Source organism: Diceros bicornis, chromosome 14 (genome assembly GCF_020826845.1).
Source record: "Diceros bicornis minor isolate mBicDic1 chromosome 14, mDicBic1.mat.cur, whole genome shotgun sequence".
Taxonomy (NCBI): domain Eukaryota; kingdom Metazoa; phylum Chordata; class Mammalia; order Perissodactyla; family Rhinocerotidae; genus Diceros; species Diceros bicornis.
In genome coordinates this window covers 5,149,830-5,164,179 of record NC_080753.1, presented here as the reverse complement: position 1 = coordinate 5,164,179, position 14,350 = coordinate 5,149,830, and the positions used below count along the sequence as shown (strand labels likewise).

The 14,350-nt window shown below is 37.5% G+C and overlaps 1 long non-coding RNA gene across 1 annotated transcript in view; it reads right to left on the bottom strand.

The window, feature by feature from the left end:
* LOC131413538 (uncharacterized) overlaps window positions 1–10,348 on the bottom strand; it is a 32,234-nt gene extending 21,886 nt beyond the window's left edge. The window contains exons 1-2 of the long non-coding RNA XR_009221965.1: window positions 10,228–10,348; window positions 251–314 (exon numbers count right to left, since the gene is read on the bottom strand). This is a non-coding gene — a long non-coding RNA (uncharacterized LOC131413538). The remainder of the gene's footprint in view (window positions 1–250; window positions 315–10,227) is intronic.
* Between the last annotated feature and the right edge of the window lie 4,002 nt (window positions 10,349–14,350).

Genomic DNA, 14,350 nt, shown 5'->3' with positions numbered 1-14,350 from the left:
TGTTATTTAAATGCTATTGTTATGATTGAGATGGATTTTAAATGGTTTGATATTATGGAAAAAGATGTTTTAAAAGGGTTATTCTAAGCAGAAGTTACTTTGAGAAGCCATCACCTATCTGGGATATTAGTGATCTTTTGGTGAGTCACTTGTGCTGCAAAACTGCAGAGAGATCAGGGGAAGAAGAAACCTTAAGATTCTGAAAGGGTGCAAAGGATTTATTATTTTTTGTCATGTAGTCTACACTTACCATGTTTTCCCAGTTGGGAAAATACTGTGCAGCAAAATGACACCCTGTGTGACTTCATAAGAAACTGAAGGAAAAGAAAAAAAATAAGGAATTAGAAGAAGTGTGTGTGTGTGTGTGTGTGTGTGTGTGTGTGAGGAAGATCAGCCCTGAGCTAACATCCGATGCCAATCCTCCTCTTTTTGCTGAGGAAGACTGGCCCTGGGCTAACATCCATGCCTATCTTCCTCTGCTTTATATGGGACGCCACTGCAGCATGGCTTGACAAGCGGTACATGGGCGCACGCCTGGGATCCGAACCCCGGCCCTGGGAGCACGCGCACTTAACGGCTACACCACGGGGCCGGCCCTAGACGAAGTTTTACCTGTTTGTTTTATTTTGGCAACAAAAAGAGAAAGGCAATGAGGGTGTCGATGGAGAAATACATGTATGAACACAAGGAATGATCTATTTCTGGACATCTAGGAAAACGATCATAGGAATTGACCAGAATACCACAACATTCACAATTGGAGGCGATATATTTTTCTACTAATATATCCATCAATTTTAAAAGCCTATTAATAACAGCTGAGGCCTTCTGCTTTGGCTTGTCTCTAATAATTTTTGTCTAAATTTTTACTTCAGCATAATAGACTCACATTTATTTTGACACAATGGAAAACTGTTTATGAATTGTAAATCTCAAAGTTCCAACTTAAGCTGTGTATTATTGGCAAGCCATTTTCCATTGCCTTGTTTCCGAGTTTTGACTACACACATTTATTATCTCTAAAATATGATGATTCTGTCATATGAAAATCTTGGATTTCTGCTCTTTTGTTGCCTATGGATTAAGTTCTCTATTTAATATCCTAAAAGTAGCCTATCCCCAAGTACACTCGGAGAAAAGATGTACTAGCTTATTGTGAATAGAGTTACTTATTGAAACTTAACCAAAGCACAATGGCTTAAGATTTCAAAAACTTTGTCATACATTCAATATTTACAATAGAAAAGTGTTACTGAACAGATACTATATTCCACAATATGCCAAGGGCTGAAACAAAGTGAATAAAACATGACCCTTGTCCTGAAGAAGATCAAAAATGAGTGTCAGCCTGCTTTACATTTATTTAAAATGCATTAAGTATTTTAGAGGTAATAGAGGATGGATCAGAAGATATAACCTAAAAGGAAAAAGAATCATATAGTAACTTTGTCTTAAGGTAAATAATAATTTATGATTGAAGCCTGGTTTCCCTCACACTTGATGGCCTGAGAATAAATAATAGATCATGTTGACAGTGATATTCAAAATGTTGCTGGTTTCTGTCTGCAGCTACTCATATACTATCTCCAGCTCCCCTCAAAATCTTAGGCAGCTATTTCTGAACATTCTCAAACGTTGTCTCTTGTGTACACACAGAGAACACTTAGGATACAGTTACAGCATAGTGTGTACATGTACACAGCATATAACATGGTCTTAATCACTTACTCCAGTCCCTGATTTCAATCTGCTGCTTGTAAAGTCTTCAACCCTTTAATTGAAACTTTTGTTGGTTTTATAAACAGGCACATAATGCTGGCACCTCTAGAAGTTCCAGATTGCCACCACATTTTTGGTATGCTCAACACGTTAAAGTTCTACTGGGCCTGTTCAAAAGTGGGCCAATCATCATATTACATCATACGGCAACAGAGCGGCAGAGCGATCAAATGGGTGCGGAGTGACAAAATCTCCTTCAGCTTCTGCCCAGAGCTCTTTCTCCATGAGGCTCAGTTACGAGTCTTGGGGCTGGGCATGGGATAAAACAAATGTGACGATCTCTGCCTTTCTCTTTACTTCCTCCGGCAGACAGAACTTTAAACTCTTACAATCAATTTCCTCAAATAGACGCCTCATGGTCAACTTGTTCCCTAAGTTCACCAGGTATACATCATGATGTCTGAATCTAATCAGTGATCTCAACTCAGGTTTACAGTAGAAAATTAGGTTAATTTTAAAATGATTAGGAAGTTCATGTTTTGCTTTAAGTTATTACTGATGTTCTTCATAGTGTTGTACAGGAATGGTTATTGATAACAAGCTACCTTGGGTAAATATTTTATTTTAACTTTAAAAATCCAAGCATAGAGTTCTAGCCCTTCAAAGTTTAATATAGCTGAACAATTTTCAAGTAATGATAACAAATGACAAAAGTGGCTCCATCTAATTATTAATAGCCTGAGTTACACCAAAAAGCCCAAGAATTGCACTTTGCTCAAAAGGCAACAGCTAAATGATTCAGTTCTAGGAGCACAATATATACCAAAGGGCTAACTCTGATTGCTATACCACTATAGCTGGCTCATAAAGATCTGTGCTCTATGTATGAGAAAATGCAAGAAATGTGAGTAACAAATTCAAATAAATATTCTGTTAATGGAAATGTTATAGTTTTTTTTCTTTCTTCTAAACAGGATGATAGCTGCATTTTATAATGTCAGCTGCATCTTTATTTCTTCAAATTATCTAGCAAAATATATCATGACATCCTTGTGAAATAGGTTGAGGGATGTGAGGGAAATGAACATAATTCAGGGGAGTTGATAATTTGATGATCTAGGTAATCACAACCCATAAATCTGATGTCAATCTGGAAAGCGGTCTCTAGTGGGCAATCCAGGTCCCTGCCTCAGGCTTTTCCTAACCAATAATTTTTATACACACCTTGATCAGGACAGTCATGGTGTGCAAAAGGATTATGAATGACATAAAGTTTTAAAATGTCACAAGTATATAGAAGAAGAGAACCAATATAAAAGAAAATCTGGACAGACAGAGACAATAGGTCAAATTTAATCGATGAAACATTATAGAGATCCATGTATATTCTTTGCTTTGAGTACAGTAGGATTGTAGACATGTTCCTAAAACAGATGGTATGAACAGAACCTAAGGAATTGATTAAATGCACTGTAAATCAATAGCATAAATTGTTTTTCAAAAAATCGAATGATGTGTTAGGTATACCTAATTAGAATTATGGTGGTGGTCTCTCCTCTACAGATGTGTTAAACAAACCACACCTGGAGCATCATGACCCATACTGGGCATCACATTCTCAAGGAAATTTAGAGCACTGATCTTGTCCTGAAGATAGTGACAAGAATTTTAAGGAGAGAAGAGACAAGGATGGGAAGGAAAAAAAACCTAACTAACTTACATTGATTATCTGTTTATTACCACATTTTCTCATAAACATCATTCCATTTACATTTTGCACATGCCCTACAAGGTAGGTAAGACTATATCTTATTTATAGGTAAAAAAACCCAGAGATATAGGAAGTTGAGACAATGGATCATGGTCACAGACTCAGTAAGAGCTAAAGCCAAGTTTGGACCTATATCTGTCTGCTTGTCAACAACTATGTCATTGACATTATTATGTTGTCCCTTTACTACATGAAATTAAAGAATGTTAAATGAGCATGATATTGGTTTAAATTTAATCAAAATATTTGAAAGCCTAGAAGGTTCTAGGCACTGAGAATTCTCTTTACTGTGAGGAGCCCAGGGTCTTGCCCTGGGGACTGACTTCCAAACGTATAAATGCTAGAATTAGGGAATGATGATGCAATCCTACTCCATTCCCCTTTGAGTATGTTGTTTTGTTTGTTTGTTTTTGTTTTGATTTGTCTTTGTATTTTTCTCCCCATAATGCTGGGATTAAAAAAACTGCTTAGATTTGAGGAAAATAAGATTGGGCTTCTCAACACTCTCCTCTGAACCATCACTTGGAGTTGGGTCAAAGGAAGAGGCGTGTATACAGAGAAAATGTTTAGCTGGGCTGCTGCTGCCTCACATCTTGCTAAGTGAAGACAACTCAAGAGCCCAAAAGAAGAATGTCTTATTTTCTGACTGTTTTAATAACTTAAGTCTACACAGACAGATAAATGTGACCAACATTTGTCAGATTTGACCTGGCTCATCTATCAGATCACAGCCTGATCCTCTTAAAACGAGGGGAGACTAAGAGGTGGAATAAACTATCAGATATATGGTGTATTTGGCACTCAGCATGAATTTCCACAGCTAAAAACTATATTTTTCTGACTCCCTTGTGATTAGGTATATGAATGTAAATTGGCTTTCACGATTAAATTCACTGATGCAAGGTCTGAAAGGTGAAGTTAGATGAGAGCGATATTCCTGCTGTTTTTTGCAGTTTTTTGCTCGCAAGCCAGGTTGCGGAGATGTGGAAGTTTCTACAGCAGCTTTGCTGTATCCCAGCTCCAGTGTGTGGGTGTTGAAGGAACAGCTGATAACCTCTTGCCTCGCCCACCCTTCCCAATCCCTGAACCCCAACTAGAGCAGAGCATTCTTAAACTAGGGGATCCAGTGGCATCTTCGTAATTCCCAGCCGTCCTCATGTGGCAGGGGCGGTAGAGCCCCTGGCAGGTTAGTTCTGGGAATTGCGTCTGGGGACCTAATCAGTCAGGCTCCTCCAGCACTTCCAACATTTTTTAAGCATCTAATTCTCTCTGTTAAGCCATTTTCTGTCTGAAATACTAGAGTTGTTTCTATTTCCTTCAATGACTGCTAAATGATACTGTATTGAGTGATGCATCCTCCCTCATGCCCTAAATGGGAAGAAATTTCTATATTTTGGGCAGTTGAGAAGCCGAGAGAGGAAAAAACATTCTACTTCCAATAACTAAATTACAAATGGCATTAAAAGAATACAATGACACACAGATGAAGCAGCTATTAATCCTGCCTGAAGGATCAGGGGAGGCCTCACAGTAGATTTGACATTTCAATGTGGTATGGAGGAAAGAAAAAAGATTTTATCAGGATAACACGGTGGAAGGGGAATATTTTAGCTAAAAGAAATAGCTAGAATAAATGCATGGCAAATTGAAAGTTCATGATGTATTTGGGGAGTCATGAATCTGCTGTGTAACTGAAGAACTGGACGAAAGCTTGGGCATTGCCGGAGGTAAGACCTGGAAGGACAACGGGGGCCAGACCATCAAGTATGTTCATAGTTCTCTAACACCAGAAGGAAGGTTAAAGGAACAAAATACTTTTTCTTGGAAAATATGTAAGGATTTATATATGAGTAGCTGACTTTTAATCTTTGAACATCTATTAAATTAACGAAATAGGTCTTTTTGTGTGGCTGCAGAGAGAAATTTAGGAGCTAGGTAAAAGTTATAGCTACTACATGTGGTAGGTTGGGGTATGGTTCCCAATTCTTTACTGTCTTTCTGTTAGAATTAGACATCCACACCCCTAGCCATGTGTCCATGCAGCCCTTCCACTGCAAGTAGTTGGTATATTTCCCTGCCACATTGATGTTAGTAGGTCTTTTTGCTTGCTTTGGAAAATATGTGGTTTGAAGGGACAAGATGCTGGTTTCAAGGAGAGATTCAAACACACTAGCATGGTTTACTTGGCCTCTGGCACCTTTCTCTACTGCCATGAGAAGAACATTTCTTGAATAGCCACTGTTCCAAAGAAACTGGGAATGCACAGTGAGCAAACCTGGCCCCTGTCCTAAGTCTTTGGCCAAGTCCATCAAAATCTAGCAAAGTCACAGCTGACCTGCATACCAGTAAGACAAAAATAAAGGTTTGCCATTGTCACTGAGATTTTGAAAGTGCTTATTATGAAGCAAAAACTGGCTCATTCTCCAGGAAAGACTTTTAACAATCCAAACCCTTTAAAATGAAAAAGAAAACTGTGGAGGCACTGTTTTCAGGAGTGCTCGAGTGAAGGCTTCATCTCCACTGACACGTCCCCAGCCTTAACCATTAGTATCTGCTGCTTGGAAGACTCTAAAAGCCACTAAACACATCCTATCATCTAAACTACGCATTACCTGGCAGCAAGAATGGCCTTTTACAAAGTTGTTGGGTCATTTTATCCCCTTTTTTCAACACTTCAGTGCTTCAATATAGGAGGGTTGTTCTCAAATTATCAGAAGATTCACATAGACTTTTTCTGATGGAAGACATCTCTGAATTATCTGCTCTGTACTATGGAAATATGTGACCAGCACTATTTACTTGTTTATACATTTAGCAGTGGGTCAATAAATTTGTCACTGGATTTCTCAGTGTAGAAATGATCTATGCTTCACTAATTCTGAAATTTGTTTTCCTCAAGGTCTCTTTTTTTCTTTTTATAGAGTCCCTTAGAGGTAGATAAGATTCTGACGTCATTGAGATTACTAAACACAATCTATTCTGGCAAACTGTCAAATAATTATTCTATACCTGAGGATAAAAAAGAAGATAGAATTTTTTATAGAAAAAGGATAATAATTTCACCTCTTTCTCTGCAATTGTTAAAACTATCTTTTTGATTCTATTCATCAAAGGATATTATATTGACATTGTAATAGGTTCAAAAAAATTTTTTGTCTCAGAGAATTTTATTATTCTTAAAATAAGCACATTCCTCACTTTTTTGAATATACACATACATACACAAGTATGTATACATAAGATATAATTAAATATTTCTTTACTCATCATAATCAGGTATTTCCCTGTAAACTAACATATTACTTACTTCTTGTACATTTTGTTTATTTCTTTTGTGTATAAGCAACCTCTCTTTGTGTCTAGACAACCTCCTACATTCTAATCCAGAAAGCTCAAACTGTCACTCAGATTTGGCCAGCTGTGGGACATGAGTTTAGCAATACAACCTCATTACTCTATTTCTAGGGACCTTTTTCTAGAGCATGTTCCACAGAGTACAGATCTCATGACATGGATTACAAAAGGAAAAAAAATAATGTAATAATGAAAGGGTATATAGGCAGGTAAGATTGGGCATTTTGCCTACTACGGCCCCTTTCCCAGAGCCTCATAAGAATCACTGAAATTTTAGAGTCTCTGAGCTGTCTTGAAAATAAACCTATTACATCAATTTCCTGGTGTGATGTTATGTGAAGCTTATGTAGGATGCTACCATCAGGGGAAACTGTATGAAGGTAATATGGATGTTATCTGTATTATTTCTTACAAAAAATGTGAATTTACAATTATCTCAAGATAAAAGGTTAATAAAATACACACAAACAAAGCAGAAGCAACTCTGGCACTGCCCTTTTAGCATCAAATACGCACATTTCTTTGTAACTAAATAAGTAAATTAAGTAACAAACAAACAAATTTGTTTAGTTTTGTCTAACCTGATATTTTCAAAACATATTTGATTAAAGAATATTTTCTTTCTACATTTATAGCATATTTTGCTGGACGCTGCCCAGAAAATGTCCAGCTGAAGCAGCTGTTTGTGTGTGTGTAAAATATACATTCACATAAATATGAGAATATACACAAAATGTGGAATCTAATCATACATCTCTTCAAAATTACCTAATGCTAGAACATACAAAACTAGTTATAAAATAGTGGTAGATATGCGTTTCTTCTATAAAATATTTGTCCCTTTTTAAACTTTTTCTGCTTTCATTACTTCATGTTTTTCTTATATTTTCTGCTTGTTATTCACTTCTACAACATTCAAGCTTTAGTTTTTATAATTTAGAGACTTTGTAGCTATAACAATCATACAGAGCATTTTAAAAATTTTACCATTAATTTTGTTTAGGTTCTATAAATACTCTTTTTCCTTTTTCATGGTACAGTTTCTCTTGATGGGTGAGTTCCTTAGTACAAGAGATTTTACCACATATTGATTTTTCTGATAGCAAATTGTAATATGTAGAAAAATATTCCAGTTTCAAAAATGTTAAGAAAAATGACTTAGTTACATTCAAGTTATTCAAGAGAAATATATTTTAACTTATTTTAATAAAACAGCATTCTTTCTAAATAGTGTATTCTTGGCTTAAGATGGACAGACCATCTAAAAGTACACGAATTTCAAAAGAGCATTAGTACCTGAAGTTCCACTGATATCCAAAGCCAAACACCCATCCAGATAATTTTAAAGACATTCTAAAATGTATTACTTGATAAAAATTATAAATTTTAATTTCACATATTTCCCATTTACTTTTATTACATTACTTTTTAAATTTCTTTTTTATTCTTTTCATTTCTCAATAAATAAAATATAGACAACATTAGAGAACACTGTTTTACATATTAACTATTTAAACTGTGTTACATTCTACAATTTTCTAGTAATGGAAAGCTCCGAAATTTCACAAGATGTAATGAACAGGTAATGTCACCATACCTTCTCCATTCATAGGAAGCAGTGATTATGCAAAGCATTCCACCCTCCAGTAATGCCCAAAGGATGGCACTGGGGAAGTGTCTAGAGTGCCTGATATGCAGCAGTTACTGCGGTAAGCACTGGAGGAAAAAAGTCGACTGAGGTGCAATCTTTTAGTCTACAGTCATTGTCAAGTCTACAATTCAATTTAAATGCTTTAACAAGGTAATTGCAAAGATAATGTTGATATCATTAACAAAACAATATTAAGAAGTATAAAGATCACTAGGCTGCCAGTAACAAGTCATGTGTTAAAGCCACAACTTGCTTTGCTGCCTTGTTAAGCTTGGGTAGGTAATTCTCTAATTCTCCTCTGAAATATGAGATTTTTGATATAGAATCAGTGAACTCGCACACCCCTTCATATTCCAACGTATTAGTCAGTACTGTCCTATATAATTCTCAAGTGTTAAACACTTTTAACCCCAAATTGATGAGGAGATGACTAAAATGAATTTTTTTTTTCCTTGGAGTTCTTTATATATTATGGAGGTTGGCACTTGGAGATATGAGTTACAATTTTTTTCCTAGTTTGTCATTGGTGTTCAGATTTTGCTTATTTTTACCCCATACAGAATTTATTTTTATTTTTATAAATAAATTTTACATATAATACAATATATTTATATGTTTATATATATTTATTATACATTTATAAATTTTATATTTTAGATAAATGGTGAAATTTACTAATTTTACTTTCATGACTTCTAGGTTTTGAGTCATAGTTAGAAAGGGCTTTATTTCTTCTTTCCTCTAATACATCATGGTTTCATTTTCCTGCAATTAAATTTGTAATCTATTTGGAATTATTCTTGATTTTAGGTATGAGATGAAGATCTAAATTATTTTTTTCTCAATGGCTATTAAGATATCCAATCTCAATTCATTGGATACTTAATTTTTTCTTGGCAATTTGATATCCTACTCTTATCATATTGTATACTGCCATATCTATTGGGGTCAATTTCTCCATATATCATTGTGTATCGTTGTCTATTCATTTTCCTGTGCCACATTTTTTTAATTAATAAAATTTTATAACATATTTTATTGTCTAGTAGATTTAGATTCTACCCTCCCCCATTACTTTTCTTTTCCTGCATTTTCCTGGCTATTTCTGTTTGTTTCTTATTCCATATGAATTTTAGAATAAGCTTGATAGTATTTCCCTTACCCCTCAAAAAATAAAATACCATTGGGTTTTTTAACTTACCCTTATTCTTATTGTTATCAAACATGTTAAGATTAATGGAACATGTAGAAGATGGTGGCGTAAGCAGACTCGGAACTCACCTCCTCCCGTGGACACAGCCAATTTACAACTACTCGTGGAAAAATTACCTCTGAGGCAGAACTGAAAACTGGATAAGAGGAACTCCTGCAACAACGGACAATCCTAACTGAGGTGGAAGAGGCAGAGACTCCCTTCCGGAGAGGAAAAACGCCGCCTTCACAAGCCGCCAGCATCACGGCCGCCGGGAGCAGCTCACAGGTACGCAGCCCTCCCTGGAGGCGCGGGGCCCTGAGCCGGGAGCGGCCCCGCTGTGGGCATTTTGTGGACTCAGCACAATTGAGACCAGAGGCATAATATCTGACTTTGCCTGCTACTAAAACACTAGAAAACCCGGTTCACAAAGAAAGTAAAACTGGCTCTAGGGCCCGCGTGTAAACTCACCTGTTTCAGGAAGCATCCTAAAATCACCAGAAAGAAAGGTGCACAGTGCTGTGGTGAAAAGAGACTCACCATATAGGCCCTGAGTGCATCTCGGTGAGGGGTGAGACCTCTCCAGGGACTGGGACATTGGCGGCGGCCATTGTTGAGGCCTGGTGTGGGCGTGCTGACACAGATGCCATTGGAGTTCTCCCTGAGGTCTGCTAGCCCAGGGTCTGTCCCACCCCCTAGAGCACCGATTTAATCCAGCTCAGCCAGGACAGGCAGCCCACCCTAGAGACTGGCCCCACCCAACAACAAACCCTCAGGCAACTTGTGGGCCTGCATAGATTGGTGACTGGATTCTCTGCAGCCTGGCAACTGAGCCGACTTGAGCGGGGCAGGGTGTGCACAAGGAGCTGGTGGAGAGTGTGGGGCAGTGGCGGAGTGTGTGGGGCTCCCACCATGGAGAGACTGGGTCCAATTGGGGAAGTCGGGGCACTCACACGGGGCAGGACTGTGTTGACTGTGTGTGTGGACCTGTGGGCGGCAGGGTTTGTCAGCTGCAGAAGACTTGTGCTTCTCAAAGACCCACATAAGAGGTTTGCCCCACCTTCCAAAGCCTGAAACGATTGGGTGCTCCTGTGCCTGAGGCCAGCCCCACCCAGCTGCAATCCTCAGAGAGCTGACAAGAGACCTAATAGGCTAGAGGCTTACAGCAATTGTAAGGCCCTGAGCCTAACAACCTGCCACACTGGGGACCTACTCACTTAAAAGAAATACTCGAACACAAATGTGGTATTAGAACTTGCAGCCAAATGTGCTGGGGCTCCCCACACCTGATAAAGAGACTGAAGGGCCCACAACAACTACAAGCAGCTGAGCATTACAACAGCTGGCCAGGAGCATAACTCAGCCTCCCTGGGCTCCTACAGGGAGAGCAAACAGGTCACAACAGAAGGACACACGTAGCCCACATAGGGGTCACCCTTGGAACATTGAGAACTGAGGGAAGCACACTGGAAGCCTCCTAAGGCATCACTGACATAAGGTCACCTATCCAAGAGCAGGAGACATAGCTGACCTACCTAATACGTAGACACAAGCACAGGGAAAGAGGCAAAATGAGGAGGCAAAAGAATACATTCCAAGTAAGGGAACAGGACAAAACCCCAGAAAAAGAACTAAGTGAAACAGAAATGAGCAACCTACCCGACAGAGAGTTCAAACTAAGAGCGTTAAGGATGCTCACTGATCTGGGGAGAATAATAGATGAACTCAGTGAGAATGTCAACAAAGAAATGGAAGAGATAAAAAAGAACCAATCAGAAATGAAGAATACAATACTGGAAATGAAAAATTCATTAGAGGGACTCAAAAGCAGAGTAGAGGATACAGAAGAACGGATCTGTGAGCTGGACGAAAGACTAGAAGAAATTACCCGAGGTGAACAGGTGAAAGAGAAAAGAATTAAAAAGAGTAAGGACAGTCTAAGGGACCTCTGAGACAACATCAAGTGCAATAACATCCGTGTTATAGGTGTCCCAGAAGGAGAAGAGCGAGACAAGGGTGCAGAGAATCTATTTCAAGAAATAATAGATGAAAACTTCCCTAACCTAAGGAAGGAAACAGACATCCAGGTACAGGAAGCACAGGGAGCCCCAAACAAGATAAACCCAAAGAGGCCCACACCAAGACACATCATAATCAAAATGTCCAGAATTAAAGAGAGAATCCTAAAAGCTGCAAGAGAATGTCAAGTTACATACAAAGGAAACCCCATAAGGCTATCAGCTGACTTCTCAGCAGAAACCTTACAGGCTAGAAGAGAATGGCATGATATATTTAAAGTGCTAAAAGGAAAAAACTTACAGCCAAGAATACTCTACCCAGCAAGGTTATCATTCAAAATGGAAGGAGAGATCAAAATTTTCCCAGACAAGCAAAAATTAAAGGAGTTTGTCACCAAGAAACCAGTGCTACAAGAAATGTTAAAGGGACTGATTTAAGGGGAAAAGAGAAGACCACAAATAGGAAAAATTATCTATTTCCATGATTAGAACGTAATGGATACAAATACACAAAAAAGAGGTTGGATATGATAACAAAAACATAAAAGGAGGGAGGAGGGGAGTTAAGAGTACAGCTTTCAGACAGAGGTCAAATGAAAGTGACCATCAATTCTGTATAGAAGAAGAAAGGAACAGAGAAGGACTACTAAAACACTGAGAAAAAAAAAAAGTTAAAAAATGGCGGTAAGTACATACTTATCAATAGCTACTTTAAACGTCAATGGACTAAATGCTCCAATCAAAAGGCATAGGGTGGATGACTGGATAAAAAACAAGACCCATATATATGCTGCATACAAGAGACACATTTCAGACCTAAAGACACTCACAAACTGAAAGTGAAGGAATGGAAAAAGATATTCCATGCAAATGGCAATGAAAAGAAAGCTGGAGTAGCAGTACTCATATCAGACAAAATAGACTTTAAAACAAAAACTGTAAAAAGAGACAAAGAAGGGCATTACACAATGATCAAGGGAGCAATCCAACAAGAGGATATAACACTTGTGAATATCTACGCACCCAATGTAGGTGCACCTAAATATATAAAGCAATTATTAACAGACACAAAAACAGAAATAGACAGTAACACAATAATAGTAGGGGACTTTAACACTCCACTTACACCAATGGATAGATCATCCAAACAGAAGATCAATAAGGAAACATTGGCCTTAAACGATACTCTAGAACAGATGGACCTAGTAGATATATACAGAGCATTCCATCCAAAAACCGAAGAATACACGTTCTTTTCAAATGCACATGGAACATTCTCCGGGATTGATCACATATTAGGCCACAAAACAAGTCTCCATAAATTTAAGAAGATTGAAATAATACCAAGCATCTTTTCTGACCACAACGGTATGAAACTAGAAGTCAACTATAGGAAGAAAATCAGAAAAGCCACAAATACGTGGAGATTAAACAAAATGCTACTGAACAACAACTGGGTTAATGAAGAAATCAAAGAAGACATCAAAAAATACCTGGAGACAAATGAAAATGAAAATAAGACATGCCAGAATTTATGGGATACAGCAAAAGCGGTTCTAAGAGGGAAGTTTATAGCGATACAGGCCTATCTCAACAAACAAGAAAATTCTCAAATAAACAATCTAACAATGCACCTAAAGGAACTGGAAAAAGAAGAACAAACTAAGCCCAAAATCAGTAGAAGAAGGGAAATAATAAAAATCAGAGCAGAAATAAATGAAATAGAGACCAAAAAAACAATAGAAAAAATTAATAAAACCAAGAGCTGGTTCTTTGAAAAGGTCAACAAAATTGACAAATCTTTAGCTAGACTCACCAAGAAAAAAAGAGAGAAGGCACAAATAAGTAAAATCAGAAATGAAAGAGGAGACGTTGCAACAGACACCTCGGAAATACAAAAGATTATAAGAGAATACTATGAAAAGCTATATGCCAACCAATTCGACAATCTGGAAGAAACGGATAAATTCCTAGAATCATACAACCTTCCAAAACTGGATCAAGAAGAAGTAGAGAATTTGAATAGACCAATCACCAGTAAGGAGATCGAAACAGTAATCACACACCTCCCCAAAAATAAAAGTCCAGGACCAGACGGCTTCCCTGGTGAATTCTACCAAACATTCAAAGAAGACTTAATACCTATCCTTCTCAAAATCTTCCAAAAAATTGAGGAGGGGGGGAAGCTCCCTAACTCATTTTACGAAGATGACATTACCCTGATACCAAAACCAGACAAGGACAACACAAAAAAAAGAAAATTACAGGCCAATATCACTGATGAACATCGATGCAAAAATCCTCAACAAAATACTAGCAAATCGCATACAACAATATGTTAAAAAGATTATACACCATGATCAAGTGGGATTTATTCCAGGGATGCAGGGATGGTTTCACATTCGCAAATCAATTAACGTAATACACCACATTAATAAAATGAAGAATAAAAATCACATGATCATCTCAATAGATGCAGAGAAAGCATTTGACAAGATACAGCATCCATTTATGATAAAAACTCTCAAATAAAATGGGTATAGAAGGAAAGTATCTCAACATAATAAAAACCATATATGAGAAACCCACAGCTAATATCATCCTCAATGGTGAAAAACTGAAAGCCATCCCTCTAAGAACAGGAA